Source organism: Typopeltis vanoorti, chromosome 22 (assembly GCF_054136105.1).
Source record: "Typopeltis vanoorti isolate ZY-2024b chromosome 22, IOZ_Tvanoo_1.0, whole genome shotgun sequence".
NCBI classification, from domain to species: domain Eukaryota; kingdom Metazoa; phylum Arthropoda; class Arachnida; order Uropygi; family Thelyphonidae; genus Typopeltis; species Typopeltis vanoorti.
The window spans coordinates 63,961,629-63,983,760 of NC_143570.1; the positions used below are offsets into that span (position 1 = coordinate 63,961,629).

Here is a 22,132-nt window from a genome sequence, read left to right on the forward strand (position 1 = left end):
TTTCCCATGCCCACAATTTCAGCCTATTCAAATCATTCTGCAAAGACTGGCATTCCTGATTACCCTATCTATCTTTGCATCATCAGCAAATAACTGTATGTTGCTTGTCAAATCCTTCCCAATATCATTAATGTACAGACTGAATAACAGTCTACCAAGCACTTGTGGTACACCTCTTGTTATTTATTTATTTTTTTTATTTTTTATTAATCTTTGTACTGTTTATGGGCAGTACTATCCTTACATCACGTCCAGACTCGTTATAGGCCTAAGACTTTACAAGTGTTTCACCCTATGCTTGTTCGAGTTATCATAGTAGTCATTCTCTGGTGGCAACACCATGCCACCAGTGTGCCCTGTAGGGCCCTTTATAATGATTTAAAACAGCTTTAAATATTTAAACTGTTTTAAATCATTATAACTATCTGCACTCCATACGTCATGTAAAGAGATGGTGGTGCTGGTAAACCTTGCAGACTAAGATCCCCCATATACCACTTTTTGATATCTGTCAGTTAGCCATCCTCTTATCCATGCTAATATTGTATAACCCAAACCCATTTTCTCCAATTTATGCAGCAGTCTGTTATGCTGTATTCTGTCAAAAGCCTTAGCAAAATCCAAAAGTATCATGGTGTATCCATTCCCCTTGTCTAGTTCAATGGTAACATTGTTATAGAATGTGAGAAAGTTGCTAAAACATGACCTTCCCTTAGTAAACCCATGTTGTTCATTGCAAAGTAGAGATTCATCAACCCGTTTCTAAATGCGGGTCCTAACCAATTTTTCCTAATATATTCACCACCACTCCTGAGATACTAATTGGTCGATAGTTGGATACATCGGTCTTTGCACCACTCTTGTGCAATGGAATTACCATACATTCCTTCCATTCTTGCAGAATCTTCCCTGTTCTCATATTAATCATCCTGGTCAAAAGGAATGACCAGTTCAGCTGAACACTCTTTTAGTACACGTGCTGATATTCCATCAGTCCCTACTGCTCAGTTCTTATTCAGTTTGTGCAACAGCTCTATTACCTCAGCCCCACACACCTGCGTTTCTTCATCTAGTGTAGAGGTAACAGTGAGCTCAATGTTGCATTCACCAGGTTGATAGCTTTTAATGAAATGGCACTCATTAACTGAATAACCTCTTCTGCATCTGCAACCCTCACGCTATCTTGATTTAGAAGAGTTATTCTTTCATATTCATTCTTTCTTTTACTTGCAGCATATCGATAGAATTCTTGTGGGTTGTCTTTAGCACACAGAGCCAGTTTCTTTTCATAATCAGACTTTGCTTTCCATACAATAGTTGTGATTATTCTAGTCTGCTGCTTATAATGTTCATAACAAACGTCATCCTTATGCAAATGGTATTCCTTCCACATCTTCCTTTTCTTACAAATCTCTTGCTTAATAAGATGACACATCCATTTGACTTCTACTCTATTTATTCTTCAAACTCTCAGGACACATTCTGATATTGCATAATTTAAGTATTGTTTAAATGCTTGCCAAGCACTATTGATATTCTTTCCATCCAGCAACCGATCCTATTCCACTGAACTCAGTGTACTACTCAGTTGGTCATAACTTTCTGCTTGGTAGTTCAGCATGTAACCTTTTCTGAATGGATCATTGATAAACTTAGTCACTTCCCAAGTGAGTACCACATGATCGCTGTCACCAACTGGAGGCAGAATAGTGATTTAGTGGTAGCAGAGATAGTGATTTGGAAATGGGTGAAATTAAGGTTGTGGATTCCAGTAGTGTGTTGCAGGTTGGGAAAAATATTAAAGACATAGGTATGGATGTACCTTGAACAGTGCAGCAGATGGAGCTGATTTGTCTAATGGCCACGATTATTTGAGAATGTAAATTGAAAACAGGATGTGTGGAGAGAGAAATAGAACTGCTGAGAATGGAGAATGAAGAAATGAAGACAGAGTTGAGGAGGTGAATGAAGATATTAGGAGGATGGAGAGGTTGGCTAGTGCAAGAAGCATGAGTGTAGGTATAAGAGAACGGCATCAGAGAGCAAGGGAGAGAGTAGTGGGAGAGAAAAGGAAGAGTGGACATTGCAGAAAGTCAGAAGCAAGGCATCAGAGAGCAAGAGAGAGAGAGAGAGAGGAAGATGAGGGAATGGGAGAGACAGTGGAAGAGAAGTTAAAAAAGTCGAGAGTGTGGAAACAAGAGATAGAGAGATGAGAAGAAGGAATAGTGGAAGAAAAAGGAGAAAGAGAGAGAGATTGGAAGCTGTAGAGAAGTTAAAAAAGTCGAGAGTGTGTGGAAACAAGAGATAGAGAGAGAGAGAGAGAGAGATCTATAAGAGTTAGGGATGCCAGTGATAGAAGGATGAATGAATCTGTTTGGTGCATTATATATGTAGATTCGAATTTGGGGTGTGCAGAGTAAAGTGCCAGAGAAGTGCTTGCCTAGTGGAATGATAGATAGTGTGGCATTGGTGGTGAAGGATATGATAGTTAATGGTTGGGACAAAGGACCTGAGAGGTTGTGTGAATTGTGTAGGAGGAGATTTGAGTTTAATGTTAGAGATAGTCCAACAGAAATGTGTCCAAGGAAAGATAGTGAGTGTGCTGCCCAGTATGATAATGCAGATTGGAGGAGAAGAGTAATTGTAACAAATGAGATGATAATGAGAATATGTAGGAAAAGAGGTCTGGAACATGTGGATGCATGGAATATGTTTGAGGAGAAAAGACAGTTATATGCAAGAGATGGATTACATTTAAATGCACTGTTTCTCAGTCAAGTGAGTGTACTTGAGCAGGGAAAGTAGGATTGTCTTGGTGGAATGTAGTAGGGATGGCTTCATGTGGATAGTGGCTTGAGAAATGAGAGGGTGTATATGATATTACAGAGCCAGGTGAATTATGAGGGTAGTAATAATGGCTATAAGAATACTGACAATACACTGGTTTTCCTGTATGCAAATACTATCAGTCTTAAAATAAAGGAAATGAGTTTGTGACATTGATTGACTCAGCCTCCACAGAGGTTGTTGGTAATAGTGAAACTCCGTTAATTGAGGAGGATGTCCTAACATGGATAGAAATCCAAGGATATAGGATATTTTAGCAAGATAGGGAAGATAAACAAGGTGGTGGTGGTACTCATGATAAGAGATGAACTGTTCTCTCTCAAGATAGAGAATCTCAGTGGAAATAACACTAATGGCTTTGCAAGTATGTGGTGTGAGATAGATGTTTATAAAACAAGATTAGTGGGACATTGCTACAGACTAGGGAATATAGAATGCGATGAGCAGGAAATGTTTAGGCAAATTAGTATGGCAAGTGCAAAGTGAGCAATCATTATGGGGGACTTCAACTATAGTGATATAAACTGACAGAGGAGAAAGCATACAGTAATAAGGGAACTGAATTTTTGGATTTCTTGAGGGACAACTGCCTTAGGCAGCATGTGGTGTAGGAAAAACAAGAAATCCAAAATTTAAATTCACTTATTACTGCATGCCCTCTCCTCTGTCAGTTTATATCACTATAGTTGTGGTCTCCTATAATAATTGTTTTCTTTGCTATTCCCAAACTAATTTGCTTAAACAATTTCTTGCTCATCACCACCTATATTCTCTGGCCTATAGCAATATCTATTTCCATTGACAAGCACTTCAGTCTCTTCTGTTCCACTCTCCTGATCTTTCACTTCTAATCTCTTGGTTGTGTCACACTCTGTATTTCCACCTAGCTACAGTTTCTCCAGATCAAGAGTTTTGGATTTGGTCATAGCATCAGAGCATCTGATTGTGACTGAGATGTCATACTTGCCTAGATTGGTACTGTAATCAAAGGAAAATCCTGGGAGGTTTTTTGCTGTCTGGTGAGTAAGAGGATAAATAATAGTGTACGGATTATCTTGTTGAATGGAGATGGGATCAGATGACCAAAGCAGATGACATGGTTGAACTATTTAATGATCACTTTATTGGAGTGTTTCATCCTGGTACAGTTAGCTATATTCCTAGAAGAATAATGAGTGATGAAATGTTAGAAGTGAAGGATGAAGAGATATTCTGAATACCAAGCACGATAAATGTTAATAAATCAGGTGGCTAGATGAAATTTCACCATGTTTTGTATAAATATTCCATGGAATTGTGTGTGTAATTAGCTTGCCTGTTTAATGATAGCCTTGTAATGGAATAGGTTCCTGGAGAGTGGAAGGAGGAAAATGACAAGATGATTTTTAAGTTGCATCACATGAGTGTGGTTTTCAGGTTAGTGGATTGTGTTTGTATCTGGATTTCTGACAGCCTATCAGAAAGTTTTATATGGGGTAGCAGTACCTGAGAGAAGGAAGGAAGGTGACAGGTGGGGTTCCACAGGGATCAGTACTGGGACCATTACGGTTCAGTTTGTATGCTAACAATATTTTTACAAGACTACGGGGATATGTTCAGTTCTTTGCTGATGATGTGAGGCTTGGGAGGGTTATTCGTAACAGTGTTAATGTTTTGGCTGTTCGAGAGGATTTGAATAAGCTGAAAGGATGGCTAAAAGCATGGGGATAATATAAATTATCTTGATATTTTATATTAAATCCAACATCATTTTAAAGCTGAATAAAGAAACTATAAAAGTTGAATGTAAAAATTGACCAGAGAGCTTGTGGGAATACACTCACCGCTATACTGTGAGTTGCTTTGAAATGAAATGATTTATATAATTTTGCATCACCGAAGTGAAGCCTTTTGACTCTTTATTTTAGTAAATACTTTATGCACCAACCGAGAGTTCGCTTACGGATTATTCCATTTCGAGTTCCTTAGTACTGAGAGTTTTTGCTCTCTTAGGTTTCTTCCAAGTCTCGCTTCTGCTAGAGGGGGGGGCTTCAGATTTCAGGGGTTTTTGCCTTGAGAGAGCATTGTGAGTCTCAGGGGAAAGTGTTTTCTGGCATAGCCAGTGTGGGTGGGACCTTGTCGGTGGGTGCTTTTCTCTAGAATATGAGCAGTTCTGCTCAGTGGTAGGGTGAGCCTGTCACTGAGCAGAGCCACCACTGAGTCAAAAGTTCCTTCAGGTCGCTCACTGTTGGGTGATCTGAGGGACTGTACGAGTTTTTGGAGAGGTAGCCCCGCGCATTAATATGTTGTCCCGCTGAGGATGCTTAAGATTTCGAAGGATTTTGCCTTGAGAAAGCATTTTGAGTCTCTGGGGAAAGTGCTTTCTGGCGTGGTCCGTGAGGGGCCATTTCGTGGGTGCTTTTCTCTGGAATATGAGCGGTTCTGCTTAGTGGTGGGGCGAGTTAGATCCTTCAGGTTGCTCACTGTTGGGCGATCTGAGGAGTTGTATGAGTTTTTGGAGAGGTAGCCCCGCACATTAATAGCGTATCTTGTCCTGCTGAGGAGGCTTAAAATTTCGGATTATTTTGCCTTGAGAAAGCATTTTGAGTCTCCAGAGAAAGCGCTTTCTGGTTCGTGAATGGCCATTTTGGTGGGTGCTTTTCCCTGGAATATGAGCGGTTCTGCTCAGTGGTGGGGTGAGTCTGTAACTGAGTGGACCAATGCTGAATTGGATGATCTTTTGGTCACTCGTAGGGAGTGGTCTGGGGAATCGCCTAATTTTTAGAGAGGCCTTTATTTAAACTGTGTCTCTGACAAAAACCAATAAGTTTGAAACAGCTGTCGGACTAGTAAAACCTTATCAAAATGAACCAATAGGAGACGATTATATGGGCGCTTTAAGCGTTTGTCGCTCCTATAAGGTTCGGCTTGAGCAACTCGTAGTATGGCAGCGAGTGTATTCCAGCATGCTTTCTGTTCAATTTTCACACAAAACTTTTACAGTTTCTTGTGAAACTATAAACGTTTCACATGAATATGATGTTGGATTTAATATCCACTTATTTTATATAATTTTGCATTGCCAAAGTGAAGCCTTTTGGCTTTTTATTTTAGTAAATGGGGATAATAGTTTAATTCAACCAAATGTAAGGTTGTAAAATTTGGGATCCACAGATGGTATACTTCATACTCACTTCGTTAAGCGATACTGGAAGAAGTTGAGATAGCAAGGGATCTTGGGATTATTGTGGATGGAGATTATTGCGAAGGTTATGAAGACATCTCAGAAAATTGCTACAATGTTGAGTAGGACATTGACTATAAGAGAGAACAGTGTTGTGGTTCCATTGTATAAATCTTTGATCAGACCATCAGGATTTTTGTGCTCAGATCTGCTCACCAGGATTCAAAGGGGATGAAGTAACCTTTGAGAGGGTGCAGAGTCAGATAACAAAAATTATATCACAACTGTAAAATGTGGATTCCTTCTTACTACTTTCTTCAGTATAGCTCCTCCAATAGAGTGTGCAGCATCCCATCAATGTGTCCCAAACCTCAAGACCTTATATTTTGCTGCATTAAACCGAGACCCCCATTCATTTGCCCATCTATCTAGCTTATTCAAATCCTTCTGCAGGGCTGCCGCATCTGCACTATTACTTATAACCCTTCCCACCTTCGCATCATCTGCAAACAACTGAATATCCCCTGCAATCCACTGACAATGTCATTGATATAAAGGTTAAACAATATAAGTCCCAGTACTGAGCCCACTTGTAACCCTCTGCCTCCTTGAAACTATCTCATCATACATAACTCTCTGATACCAATCGGACAGATAATCCTGAATCCAATTGATCAACCTGACATCCAAATCCATGTGCTGCAACTTAAATATCAGCTTATCATGTGGCACCCTGTCAAATGCTTTGCCGAATCCAAGAAAATAGCAGTATATGCCTTTCCCTCATCTACTCCTTTTGTAACTTTATTGTAAAACACTAGCATATTAGTAAAACAAGAGCGCCCTTCACAAATCCATGTTGACTCTCACAGATAACATTACCTTCATTTGCCCAATGCTGTTTACGGTCCCTCACTAATTTCTCCAAGATCTTAACAACTACTGATGACACACAGACTGGCCTATAATTAGATACTTTGAATCTGCTTCTGCTCTTATGCAACGGCACTATCTTACCTTCCTTTCCATGGACACCTTTCCCATAGCCAGACTTTCATTGAAAAGCCAGGTCAAAGGAGCTACCAGTTCTTTAGCACATTCTCTCAAAACTCGTGGTGAAATACCATCCAGTCCCGCAGCTTTACTGACAACCAGAGTACTCAGTATTTGGAACACACTCTACTACTGCAACTCTAAACCTTAAACCTGCCCTATCCCTCTAGTATGAAAATTTACTCCTCCAGGATACTTCAATAAAGTGTTCATTGAACAAAACCACTATGTTCTCTGCATCAGTCACTCTATTTCCGTTTTTATCCCACAATGTCCTTCTTCCACAATCATTTCTCCTACTGACCACATATCTAAAAAATTCCCTAGGATTTTCTTTGATTCTTAGGCCAGTCTCTTCTCATATTCCAGTTTCGTCTTCCTAACCATACTAGTCACTCACTCTCCTGGCCTGTGTCTTATATTCTTCATGCATCTTCTCTTCACCTGTCTCCTTATATCTCTTCCATAGCCTCTTTTTTGCATGCAGTTCCTGTTTAATATTGTTTTTCATCCACTTTACTCCAAATTGTGTCCTCTTCACTTGTGGAATACAGCTTACTATTGCTGCTAACAAATATTCCTTCACAATATAACCAAACAATAATGATATCCCGGCCTTCCAATTCTGACCTCCATGGAACTGCCCCAAGTGGATATACTCTTGAATCTCTTGTTCCCTCTATTACATGTTGCCTAATACATATGTCCCTGAAGAATTCTAGAAATTCTATTCCCTTATTGCTAAATGCATCTTCCTCTCCCCAATTTATACTGCTGTAGTTAAAATCTCCGATGACAATCACTCTTCTTGCACTTGCCAAGCTCAACTGTCTAACTATCTCCAGAGGGTCCCCACCTTCTGTACTCCTTGGTTTTTAACAATAAACCACTAAATATCCTGTCTTGCCCACCTCTACCTCACATCATATGATTATAAAATCATTAGTGTCAATGCCTTCTAAAGCCTTCACTGTCAGAGGACATAAGTCATCTCTTATCATACGCAGTACTCCACCACCACACTTTCCCTTCCAATCCTGCTGAAAGATGCTGTACCCTGCTACTTCTATTCCTGTTATTATTTCCTCTTCTGTCAACCACGTCTCAGTGATCTCAATAACTTTGGACAGGCTGATGAGTGGAATTAGTGGCGCTGATAGCATCAGCGCCACCAATTCCACTCCTTTATTCTGTATTACCCTTGCATTAGTATAAACTATGAAAATGCCACTGTTTCTATACCCAGCATTATCCCCCTCTAGACTCCACTGGGCTCAGAGTTACCTGATGTCATCCACCTTCTCCCAAGTACTCATTCCCACAAAGGCCACCCCTGCTACCATCCACCCTGGGCATTCGCATTTCCCTGCATTGACACACTGACTCGTTCAGATCAGCAATCTCTCCAGATGCCCCCATCCTTCCACATTCAAATGCAAGCAGTCTCTCGCATACAATTGCTTTCTGTCCTCTAATGCCCAACAAGCATCCACATTTTCCAATCCTCTCTTCTGACACATTCTAGCTATTATGTTATTCAGTATTACTGCTCTTCTGCTCAGCTCATCACTATCATATCTAGCCAACACACACACTATTTCCTCCCTGCATCTTCTTTTGTACAACCTCTAGCACTCATATCTCTAGTACTCATATCTCTTGCATTCATATCTCTGGCAATTTACATTACCTCTCAAGTCATTTGCTCCTATCATGACAATCATCTTATTCACCCTTTCACCTCTCTTAATTGCCATAGCTACACTTTCTATTGTTCCTCCAGGTAAACACTCCTCCTCACGCATCCTGTCTTGAACACAATGGATCATTGAGTCCATATACATTACACCTCTTTTCACCCTGTTCCTCAATTGCTCACATGCATCCCTCACTGTCACTCCTCTAACACTTTTTCTGTGTTCTCCAATTTACCTGCCTTCCTGACATCACTCCATTCCTGGTTCCAGTGCTACCTCTCATTCTTCTCATTCCCTGTCTCCTACTGTTTCCATTCTCTCTTCTTCTATCATTCTCATAACTCTCTCTCATTCCTCTCTTCCTATCTCTCCTCTTCTATCATTTCCATCTCTCTCTCTCTCTCTCTCTCATTCCCTCTCTTCCACTTATCCTATTCTCTCCTCTTCTATCATTCCCATAACTCTCTCTCATTCCCTCTCTTCTACTGTTCTTATTCTCTTCTCTTTTTCCATTCTCATAACTCTCTCTCTCTCTCTCATTCCCTCTCTTCTACTGTTCCTATTCTCTCCTCCTCTAATATTTCCATAACTCTCTCTCACTCCTACTCTGATATGACTTGCATTCTTCTCTTCCATTCTCCTAATCTCATCTTTCACACTTCTCATCTCATTTTCTAGACATTCCACCTGCTCTTTCAGTTCATCTTATGTTAAAGATACCAAGCAATTTTAAACCTGGTTTTACTCCATTTTTCCCAAGTAAGCAAACAGACAACAATGTCAAGTTTGCGCCTGCAAGTGATGCAAGACTAGCTGATCCTACAGGTAGTGCAAGACCAAGGCAACTCATGGTAGAGGTGGAACAAGCTCCGATCACTAATCTTAATATTTACCCTTAATGCCAAAACACATCTCCAAGAAGGGGATGTATGATGTTTTGTATTAAAGGCAAGGGGCCACTACCCAGACCGGTTTCGACCTCTTTTGAGGTCTCATCAGTGGGAGCTAGGCTAGAAATACCAAGATTTAGTAATTCAGAGCTTGTAAGTATTTTACCAAAACAAGTTGCCATAAGGTGTTTTAACCTTATTAAATAAAAATCTCAGGAGGAGATATAGATGTAGAAAGTATTTTTACCTTGGGTATAATTATGTTAAAGATACCAAGCAATTTTAAACCTGGTTTTACTCCATTTTTCCCAAGTAAGTAAACAGACCACAAGTCAAGTTTGTGCCTGCAAGCGATGCAATACTAGCTGATCCTACAGGTAGTGCAAGACCAAGGTAACTCGTGGTAGAGGTGGAACTGAACTACCTGTAGGATCAGCTAGTCTTGCATCACTTGCAGGCGCAAACTTGACATTGTTGTCTGTTTGCTTACTTGGGAAAAATGGAGTAAAACCAGGTTTAAAATTGCTTGGTATCTCTAACATAATTATACCCAAGGTAAAAATAATTTCAGTTCATCTATTTCTCTCTGCAAGTCAGCCACTCTTATTTGCCATTTATCCTCCTAATTGAGACCATCTCCGAAAACTTCACTATCCTTCACCTTTCCATACTCTCCACTCTCATTATTTTATACATATTTCTCTCGCCATTCTCGCTCTGTCATACCACTCATCTCTCTACATGAAGAATCTCTTGCCTCTGACTCAACAAGGTCAGTTATAGTCTCAACAAGGTCAGTTATTTTGTTCTTGTTGTTCACTATATTGTCTATTAATGTTTTTCTCATTTCATTTGTGATATGGCTCACAATGTTAATGCAAGGATTTGCAGAATGAAGAATATGTCCCATGTCTAGGCCATTAAGTTCCTGTAAATTTATTTCTACTTCAAAGTTGTTAAATGATTGATTTCTCCTCACAACTTTGTAAGCAGTTCGAAACACTTTTCCTGCCACGTCTTTATTATGAGACAAAGTATTTAGGAAAACTTTCTCTAATGTTTCGTATTTTGCTTCAGATTTTATTTTTTGGCATGCTTTATGCACTGCACTCTCCTTATGATCAAATCCTTTTTCTTAATGACATTAACTGTCGTTTGCAAGATTCACTGATTCTCCATTTTGATTCTCCATTGATTCTCCATTGATTTTACCATTTGCTCACTCCACTGAAATTTTCGTTCTCATGTTTATCGACAGCAAGACTTCCGACATCACAGCACACTTTACAGCCTAACGTTTTATTCTTGACATACAGCCGCTTGTTTCTCTCGAAGAAGTCATTTTTCTGCAAAAGTGTTCAACATTCGGGCCAGTCATTATCTCAATCTGCTTCCTTTTGACCACGTGGATCTTTGGTGTTGGTTTAGTGATCCTCTTCACGAAGTCAATTTTTGGTGCTAGTTTTCTGTTTTACAAGATCACAAGTAGATTCAATAATTTCTGCTTCTTCAGTCTTCCTCTTTTTTTACTCATTGGCATAAAGTAACTACTTAATTTACTCATTTTGAACAATGATTGCACTGATTTAACTTAGATTAATTCAAACCTCATGTGAACACCTGCTTGTTGCAGAGTGAATATAGAACTGATAAACTGATATTGGAAGTGAACACAACTTCCTGTTTCTGGTTGCGTACCAACCTATGAAACAGGAAAGCAGGGTACCAATTTATGAGTAATCAAAACTGAAAATTCAATTTGTGAACACAGTGGCATCTAGAATATTTATAATACATTTTGCTGTCAATAAATCGCAAAGGTTTAGAAAACTTAAGAAAAAAGGTGCCGGTACTGTGTACCGTTGCATACTGCCAAAAAAAGGCACTGGGGACACCTATCCTAGTAGGCAGTAATAATCCTTTTCTATATGTGTAGCCTAATGCTACTCTGGAAGTGGTACCAGTTCACCTATCTGTGAGATTTCTTATTACGGTATGTTTCATTAAATTAACACTGGGTTGTGATAAATGAGACCAAACTTGATAATCTTATATTGCAACTGTCTTATCCCATACTTCTCATGGAGTGACTTTAATGATATGCTACTGGAGATGTTTGACAATCATGACATCTTCCTTATCAATAATAAATTTGGTACCATCTTCCATATTCCTTTTTGCTCATGTTCTGCAATGGATCTTACAGTCTGCTCCCCACTACCATTTTTCTACTGCTCATTTGGGATATTGAAGAACATCTATGCAAGCAATAATTTTAATGTTATTTGTGTTGTGTCCTCACAGGAAGCATGTTCTCTTACATGGATGTCCATGTGGATAAATGGTGGAGAAGTTCTACAGAGAATAGTGGGAGATCAGGGGAGAACCAGAGGTCATCCCTGGAAACTGTCTAAAGAGGGTGTGAGTAGGGGAGTGAGAGGCAGGTTTTTTTCGTGCAGAGTTGTGAATGATTGGAATGCCTTGCCTGAGAGTGTGGTGTCTGCAAGGAGTTTGAATGTGTTTAAGACCCGGTATGATGAGATGTGTGTGAGATAAAAGGACCTCCTAGATGAGTCTTTGACTCCATGAGGTCTTGTTTAATAATAATAATAATAATAATAATAATAATAATAATAATAATAATGTGTTAACGTGACCACACTGACTGGAATATGTTTTTCTCATCTTGCAAAATTTAATGCTGAAGCAGTCAGTCAAACACCTATCAATGAAACAGTAACGTATGTAACTTTGTATTATGCAGGCAGCAACAGTCACAGTACCAAAAACTCCATCTCAATTTCCACTCTGTTCAGAGCCTTCATTGAACTCAGAGTGTGAAGCAGCTAAAAATAAAAAGATCAAGACAGAAAGGAGGGGTATTTCTTAGATAACCTACCATATAAAATCTAATAGTTTTTATACTAATTTGGGCTAAAGCAAGTTATATCAGATGTTAGAGTCAAAAACAATTTTGGATCCAATTTACTTTATCTATTAATCAAACAACCAGTGCAAAAATTGTATGGGATAAAATCTGGAAAATGAAAGGTAGATTGTACCCTTTTGGAAGAAATTTTGCTAGAATCTCAGCAACAGCTCCATATACTCCTGAATTTTTAATATTGAAAGAGCAACAAGTGAAATGTGGATATTTTTTAACAATGAAGTAGTCATATAATTAGCCATTTGTTAATGAGAAATTAAAAAGAGCTCTCCTGCTGTATTATGCCAATGCAGCAGGTCCTAATGACATCCATAATGAGATGATGAAACATCTTCCATCATCTTCTGTGGATCTCCTTATCTTACTATACAGCAAAATATTTACAGAGGTATAATTCTTGGCATAAGTCAATATTCATTGCCTTCCCAAAACCAGGAAAGGATCCACCACAAGTAGACAGTTATAGACGTCTTTCTCTGACCTCCCTTTTTCTGCAATATCTTACAAAGATATTGCAGAAATTCTCAGATATGTAGAAAATAAGAATCTTCTCTCCAACACACAATGTGTCTTTTATAGATATTGTTCAATGCTGGAACTTTTGGACCATTTAGAAATGAATAGAGAAGATGTATATTCCTGAAATGAAAAAAAAAAAAAAAAAAAAAAAAAAAAAACTTGTTTGTGTTCTTTGATATGGAAAAATATTATGAAACAGCCTGGAGATATGGCATATTAAAAAAACTCTATAATGTGGGTCTCAGAGGGCTCCCTCGTGTATTTATTAAAGGCTCTCTGTCTAGCCGAGTCTTCCAAAGAAGACTGCAAAGTACACTGCCTTGGCCATATAATCAGAACAGGATGTTCCCCGAGATTCAGTCTTAACTGTGACACTCTTTTCTGGCAAAGCTAAGTCAGTTTCTAAATGACTTCCTTCAACTGTAGGCAATAGTGCACATGTTGATCAGTTCATAATTTTCTGGCATGCTTTTAACAGGAGGAAGTTGAAAAACAACACATCAATAATCAACATCTCATCATGGGCTCTGAGGATTCAGGTTTTAAGAAGAAAAAAGTGCTTATGCATATTACTTGCCCAACAAAAAGTATCCTCTTCCCTCAGCTCTTGAGTTAAGAATCATCTTCTTCTTCTTCTTCTTATGGTGCCATCTTTTATCAAAGGCCGGCGACCATCTTGGCAAATAAACTATGTTCATGTGTTGATCTGAACAGTTATATGTTGCTGTTTCAGTCCACGTCTTGATGTTATTAAACCAAGATATTCTTTTTCTTCCTTTAGCTCCCTTGCCATCAATTCTTCCTACCAAAATTGTTTGTATGATATTTGCTGTTTCTCATGATGTGGCCAAGATATGATGTTTTGTGTTTCTTGATTGTTTGTATGAGATCTTTGGCTTTGCAATGGATTTTAAGACTCTTCATTGGCTATTTTTTTCTGTTCATGATATTATTATTATCCCAAGACCTCATGGAGTCAAAGACTCATCTGGGTGGTCCTTTTATCACACACACATCTCATCATACCGTGTCTTAAACACACTCAAACTCCTTGCAGACACCTCACTCTCGGGCAAGGCATTCCAATCATTCACAACTCTGCACGAAAAAAACCTGCCTCTCACTCCCCTACTCACACCCTCTTTATACAGTTTCCAGGGATGACCTCTGGTTCTCCCCTGATCTCCCACTATTCTCTGTAGAACTTCTCCACCATTGATCCTATAACAACCCCTTACCAACTGGTAGGTCTCTATCATATCTCCCCCCTCTTCCTCCTGTCCAACAGACTCTGCAAACTACCTTTAGCATTCATCTCTATAGCCACATCTCAAAGGCTTTAACTTTCTTGATGGTTGTCCCCTTCAATGTTCATATCTTAACTCCATAGAGCAAAATGGACCAGACGCAACATTTCAGTTATTCTGCATCCGGCTTCTATGTTTAGATCTTTATTGCAGATAATGTTCCCATTTTCATGAAAGACTGCCATGCAACTTCAATTCTTGTCTTTATATCTATTTCAGGATTCCACCTTTCATTAAGCCAGTGCAATCTAGATATTTATACATTAACACTTGATCAATAGTTTTCCCATTGAGTGTTAGTTTCATTGATGAGGTTGGATGTTTGCTGATAGCCATGCATTTTGTCTTGTTGATGTTTATATGTATTCCCATTCTTTGGCTTTCTATGTATACTCTGTCACCATGAGTTTTTGGAGATCTGTGATGTTACCTGTAATTAGCACAGTGTCATCTGCATATTGTAGGTTGTTAGCAATTTCCCATTTATTGTGATTCCCTCTGGACATTCTTCCAGTGCATTTTTAAAGATTACCTCTTAGTACATGTTGAACAAGGGTGGTGAGAGCACACATCCTTGTCTCAGTCTTCTTTTGATGTTAATATCACTGGTAATGTTGTCTAATTGAATGGTAGCACTGATTGATTTCAATACAGATTTCTTATTAGTCTCATGTCTTTTTCATCTAGTCATGTTTGTTGAAGGAGTGCTATTGAGTTAATGTGTCTGACTTTCTTGAAAGATTTTTCAAAATCTATGAAACATAAAGACAGTTTTCTGTTTTTCTATGCATTTTTGTATCAATATTTGGACACAGAAAAGGGCCTCTCCAGTGCCAAAACCATTCTGAAAGCCAAACTGTGTTTCACTCAGGGTTTCTTCACTTTTTCTATAGATGCAATTCTGAATTACATTCAAAAATATTTTTAATGCTTGGCTCATTAGGCTAATAAGTCAGAAGTTACTGCAATATTTCGCTTTGGGTTTCTTTGGGATTTGGGATAAATGTAGATTTCAGTCAATCTGGTGGAAATTCGCTACTTTCATATATTTTATTGAACAGTTTTTCAAGAAGTTTGATGTTATCTGGTTCTATTAATTTTTAAAAATTCTGTTTTCCCAGCATCTGGTCCACTGACTTTTCCTATTTTACCTGATCTTATAGCATTCTCTATTTCATTCCTTTCATTTAGTGTTACACAGTGATCAGCATTCATTTTACATAAATTATGGACTCTACAACAATGTAATAAATAATTATTTTAATTTCTCAATGTTTCAACCTTCATATAAGGTCATCATCGGGAGCGCGCGTGCGTGCGCGCGCGCACACACACACACACACACATGAATATACACAAGCTAAACAAGCTAAACTGGCACTCTCCAGTGCCAAAACCATTCTGAAAGCCAAACTGTGTTTCACTCAGGGTTTCTTCACTTTTTCTATAGATGCAATTCTGAATTACATTCAAAAATATTTTTAATGCTTGGCTCATTAGGCTAATAAGTCAGAAGTTACTGCAATATTTCGCTTTGGGTTTCTTTGGGATTTGGGATAAATGTAGATTTCAGTCAATCTGGTGGAAATTCGCTACTTTCATATATTTTATTGAACAGTTTTTCAAGAAGTTTGATGTTATCTGGTTCTATTAATTTTTAAAAATTCTGTTTTCCCAGCATCTGGTCCACTGACTTTTCCTATTTTACCTGATCTTATAGCATTCTCTATTTCATTCCTTTCATTTAGTGTTACACAGTGATCAGCATTCATTTTACATAAATTATGGACTCTACAACAATGTAATAAATAATTATTTTAATTTCTCAATGTTTCAACCTTCATATAAGGTCATCATCGGGAGCGCGCGTGCGTGCGCGCGCGCACACACACACACACACACATGAATATACACAAGCTAAATTACGTTTCACATAGTATGCTGAAGACACAATGATTTGATCAACGGTTATTCTACTGACCTGACCTCTATTGAAAATAAAATAAAATTACAATAAATAAATGAAATAAAATAAAATAAATTAACTACATCAAAGCTATATTCTATTTAAGACAACATCAGAGAAACATTCTTTCATATAGATCGTTTTGTTCTAGTGAAAATGATGTCCTAATTTAACATGACAATTGTTATATTACATTTAGGATCCTGGATTACCTATGGTTCTATTTAAAATTAACTCTTAGGGAGAAAGGTTAAGTGGGTAGAAAATGTACCTTCCATATGTTTGGGATTTTTAGATCATCATTATTGTTAAGATTAGGGTGATTGATAAGAATCTCACAGGCGTCCTTAAATTTAGGATCATACCATGTTTTGGTGTGAAAACAACAGTTGCTTTTCCAGGCAATTCTATATAAAGTGTTCAGGGCATGATCAGAAAGACCAGCTTGACCATAGTTATTATATTTAATGTGTCATTTATGTTCCTTTTTTCTTATAGGAATTGTGCATCCTGTTTCACCTATATAGGGCAAATTACAGGTGCAATGAATAGGATATACCCCAGGGTGGGCTAGTGGAGGGAGTGGATCCTTGAATGTATTAAGTGAGTTCTTTAATTTTTGCAGGAGGTTTTAAAGGTGGCTTTAATGTTGTATTTTTGTAGTATTCTGTTTATTTTGTCTGATATCCCTTTAATGTATGGAATAGTTACAGTTTTATTATAGTCTTGTTTATTTTTGTTTTTAAGTGAGGTCTTGTACAGAATTTTGTTGATAGTCTTTTGGCTGTAATAACCATTTTTTAGGAAGGTATTGCTAATAACTTTTAATTCATCTTTAAGTGCTTGTTCATTGGAGAAAATCTTCAAAGCCCTGTTTTTAAGTGTATTAATGACCTCCAGTTTTTGTGTTGGGTGGTGGTAGGAGTTTTTGTGTATATATATATATATATATATATTGGCCAGTATACATCAGTTTCTGGTAAACAGTGAAGAAAAGACTGCTAGAAGGAAGACATGTAACAAGTTTATCTGGAAACAGGAGTGTGTTCTGCTTTTCAATCTTGATTTTGAATTTTATGCGTTTGTTGTATAATTTCAGAACTGCTGGTCCTTGAATGTTATATGTATACTTTTATATTTATAGGCTTCTGTCTAATATTATTGAAAAGTTCTGTTATATATTTTATCCAAATCTGTGCTTTATTATCTTCTTTTAGAACTATTTTTCCACTTTCGTTTCTTAGAGACGCTACTTACTTTTTTCTGAATTTTCTGAAAATTTCGTTGATTTTCTTATACAGATTGAAATAGTCATGTTTCTTCTGAAGATTTCAATCTCGGTATATAAATTTTTCATCCAATTTTCCTTTGCTTCTTTTATTTTCTTCTTGATGATGTTATATGTTTCTGGATGTTTGGCTAGGTCTTTGTTTTTGTATATTCTTCATGTATCAATAAGAGAAAGAATCTCATTCGTCATCCATTCCTGTTGTTTTACATTATTCACATAACCTACTTATTCAATGCCTGTTGTTATGATGGCATTCTTTTAGCTATTCCAAAGAGATTCCACTCTTTCACTTTCTTCGTGTTAATCTGTTGTAATCACTGGTTAAGTTGGTTGTGTCTTGGCTCTTTTGTTTATCTTCGGGTCTTTTAGTTTTTCTACATCAATTTTTTTTTTCTTCTTTTGTGATTTTGGGCTGATTTTAATCTAAGATGTATTTCTGCAAATATGGGATTGTGGTCTGATGAGATATCTGCTCCAGGATAAGTGCTCCCCCGCACCCTGATAGCTCAGCCGCTGCTGGTCCATGACTGCTTATTTTCCAGATGCTCTGCTTATATTGCAGTCATGGACCAGCAGCGGCTGAGCTATCAGGGTGTGGGGGAGCAGAAGTGGCAATTCTATCTCACTTAAAACCTCACAAAGCCCAATGACAACTCAGTGACATGGCGATCAGTGCTGCTATTAAATAACCACCTGCTTGGGCCACTGCCCCTGACAGTGAGAAGCAGCATTGTCAGTACTGACACAAGATTGAAGTCAAATGATGATGGAAAAGCTTGGGATCAGAGATTTGCAGTTGGCAATATGATTATATTGCATACGTCTGTAATGCTGCAGAGCAGAAAGCAAATGGAGAAACTACTACCTGAGTATGTGCCCAGTAGTCAGCTCTGCCCCAGGAAAAATGCAAGAGAGCATTGAAACTCTTTCACACTCTGATCTCTTCTGAAACTGATGTGATTGATCTTCATTGCTTATTGTGCAATTATATGTTCAAAGCTAAACTATGATTCTGAAGTATACAGTTCTGCCCGTTTTTAACTTTTTAAAAAGAATTAATGTATTCCAACACATTTGATTATGAGTTCTATTTACATATAGATATGTTTTATATATAAACATTTTATTAAGTAATTTATCTCTTTATTACTTCTGTAACCTTTGGTTTCGTGCTGTATAACCTTTGCTCTCCTTGTGCCAATAAACTGTAAATCAACTGACTAACCGGCTTCCCCTCAGACATATTTGAATTATTCAGATTTACCATTTATTCTGGTTATTTCTCATGGAAAAGAAAAAGATACAAACAGCTCAGTGAGGGCTACAAATGGATCTGGTGGATTGCCAGCACTTGACTCGAGAATGTAATGAATTTTTTGCTACACTGGCTAAGACACATACACTCAGGCTGATCGTATCAGACTCAGCCATATTGCTATTCTTAATGAAATAGTTTGATTATGCTATATTTTGATGGTTGCTATTGGCCTCGTGATGTAGAAACATTGGATATGTTTTTGGCACATCTTAACAGCCAATATGCCACTTCATAAAGGAGGTGATCGAACTCAAGCATCAAACTATAGGCCTATCTGTGTGTCAGGTGTTGTGGTTAAGTTGTTGGAGAAGCTTGTGAGAACTAGGATCCAGAGTTGGGTTGACAACAATGGTATAATTTTTGATAGACAGCATCGATTTGCTAAAGGGAGGTCATGTTTTAGTAATCTACTTACTTATTACAATAAAGTGACTGCTTCCTTGGACAGAGGAGAAGGATACACAGTAATATACTTGGATTTCGCAAAAGCTTTTGATAGAGTACCTCATGATAAGTTGACAGTCAAACTAGAGCAGATGGGGTTGGATATTAGATTAGTGCATTGGATTGGAGACTGGCTATCTGATAGGTATCAACAAGTTGTGTATGGGGGTGCAATATCCAGGAAAAGGAAAGTCACTAGTGGAGTGCCTCAGGGGTCTGTTTTAGGGCCATTACTATTTAACTTATATATTAATGATATTGGTGAAGATTTGGATGGAGATATTCAGTTGTTTGCAGATGATGCAGTTGGGACGAACCATAAAGAGTAGTGAAGATGTTGTGGCCTTGCAAGAAGACTTGAATAAATTGAGTGATTGGGCAAGCAAATGGGGATGTGAGTTCAATGTTGCAAAATGTAAGGTTTTAAAATTTGGAAAACAAAGATGGGATGCAGAATTTATGCTTGGTGAGAATATATTGTTGGAAGTAGAGGAAATAAGAGATCTGGGGGTGATAGTGGATAAGGATCTAAAATTTAGGGGACACATCGCCAAAATTGTGAAGACAACACAAAGACTTCTGGGAATGATGCGGAGGACACTGACATGTAGAAGTAGGGAGATACTTGTTCCAATGTATAAGGCTTTGATTAGGCCACACTTGGACTATTGTGCCCAGATTTGGTCACCGGGTTTTCAGAAGGATGAAGAGATGTTGGAAAGGGTCCAAAGGCGAATGACTAAGGTAGTTTCTGACCTCTGGAATGTTGAGTATGAGGAAAGATTGAAAAGATGTAATTTGCAGAGTCTCGTGGAGAGAAGGAAGAGGGGAGATATGATAGAGACCTACAAGTTGGTAAGGAGGTTGTTATAGGATCAATGGTGGAGAAGTTCTACAGAGAATAGTGGGAGATCAGGGGAGAACCAGAGGTCATCCCTGGAAACTGTATAAGGAGGGTGTGAGTAAGGGAGTGAGAGGCAGGTTTTTTTCGTGCAGAGTTGTGAGTGATTGGAATGCCCTGCCTGAGAGCGTGGTGTCTGCAAGTAGTTTGAATGTGTTTAAGACACGGTATGATGAGATGTGTGTGTGTGTAAGATAAAAGGACCTCCTAGATGAGTCTTTGACTCCATGAGGTCTTGTTTTAATAATAATAATAATAATAATATATCTTAAAATAAAGTTTGTGATAGAAAAAGAAAGCATTGATTGTCTCCTCTTTCTAGACATGCTGTGACAACAATTACCTAATGAATGCTTATCCTTTTCCTTTTATAAACAATCCACACTTATGGGAAGCTATTTACATAAGCAATCACACCACCCATCCCAACAGTACGGCATCCTTAAAACACTTACGCATTGATTAAGGCTATTTGTTCAAATGACTCAGCCCTTGAAACTGAGTGTGGGTTCCTTTGCAACATTTTTTTAATCAATAGCTACAGACCTATAAAATGGATAAAATACTGCATGCATTCTCCATCTTTCCTGCAATTCTCACACAAGATCATTGCAAACCATTCTTATCCCTTGCATTCAGGGTACATTAGAAAATATAGCTAAAGTTCTTTGAAATATGATCTCCATTAGCTAGCTATCTTTGTTCATTCTGCTAATGATCACCTTCATTCTCTTGCACATTTTGGAGTGTATAGCATTCATTGTGTCTACAGTTGAGCTTACTTTAGATAGACTGATAGACCAGTTGCCGTATACCTTAAAGAACATGAAAATCTGCAGTCATCCATATACAAGTTAGGACTGGCTGATGATGCTCCGGATACTCATAGGATTAAATGGAAGTAGACATTGGTTATCATAAAAGTCACTACAGGTCTGAGAGACTAGTTTTAGAATCAGCTATGAAGCACTCCCAGCCTCAAAAGAATGGCTGCATTAATTTGCCAAAGATCTAGGAAACAGTCATTTTGAGACCAGATAGCATGACTTCTCCAAATTAACTTCATGGTTATCTGGCCCATAGAAGGCACTGTGTTAAGACATTAGTTCTTGTTCTCAGCTACAATTTGAATTGTTTCTATAGTGATTTAGTGAGTACTGTGTATTTATCATCACAGTTATGATTTATTAGAAATATATACACGTTAACACAAGAATAACATTTAATTTGCCAAATATTTCGGTCTGAATATTACAGACCATCTTCAGTGGCTACATAGGAATAGTTTTAAAAAACAAAGTGGAATACAAACAGTTGATCATTCACACATAGAACGAGCCGCGTGATGTCATATCGCTATGTATTAGAAGAGTAAACATTTTTAAAGTCATAATTAAAGATATTAATTCAGAAATTCATATAATAATCTTAAATAACATTAGACTAATATAGGAAATTTACAAGAAAAAAAAATTAATGTGTTATCCTGATTAAACTTTCCCAAATTTTTGATATGGATATACAGTCATTACAATTCAAGTTAGGAAGTTGAAGTAAGGCCTCCACACTTTCTTTAAATAAACGTTCAAATTTGTAGCGACATCTGTGTAGGAGGAGAGTCTTGGACCAAAGGATGTTGTGGCTTATTTCTGATCCATGCTGAGCTAATCCAGGTTTTTCAGGTTTGTTTTGTTGAATTGATGACTGATGCTCTTGAATTCTTTTTTCTATAGAACATCCAGTTTGTCCAAAGTAGGAAAGATTACAATTACAAGAAACTTGATACACA

At 37.8% G+C, this 22,132-nt stretch overlaps 1 protein-coding gene across 4 annotated transcripts in view; it reads left to right on the forward strand.

Moving 5' to 3' along the window:
• Positions 1-22,132, forward strand: part of LOC150094462 (hemocytin-like) — a 2,636,009-nt gene that overhangs the window by 1,494,443 nt on the left and 1,119,434 nt on the right. The window lies entirely within an intron of this gene.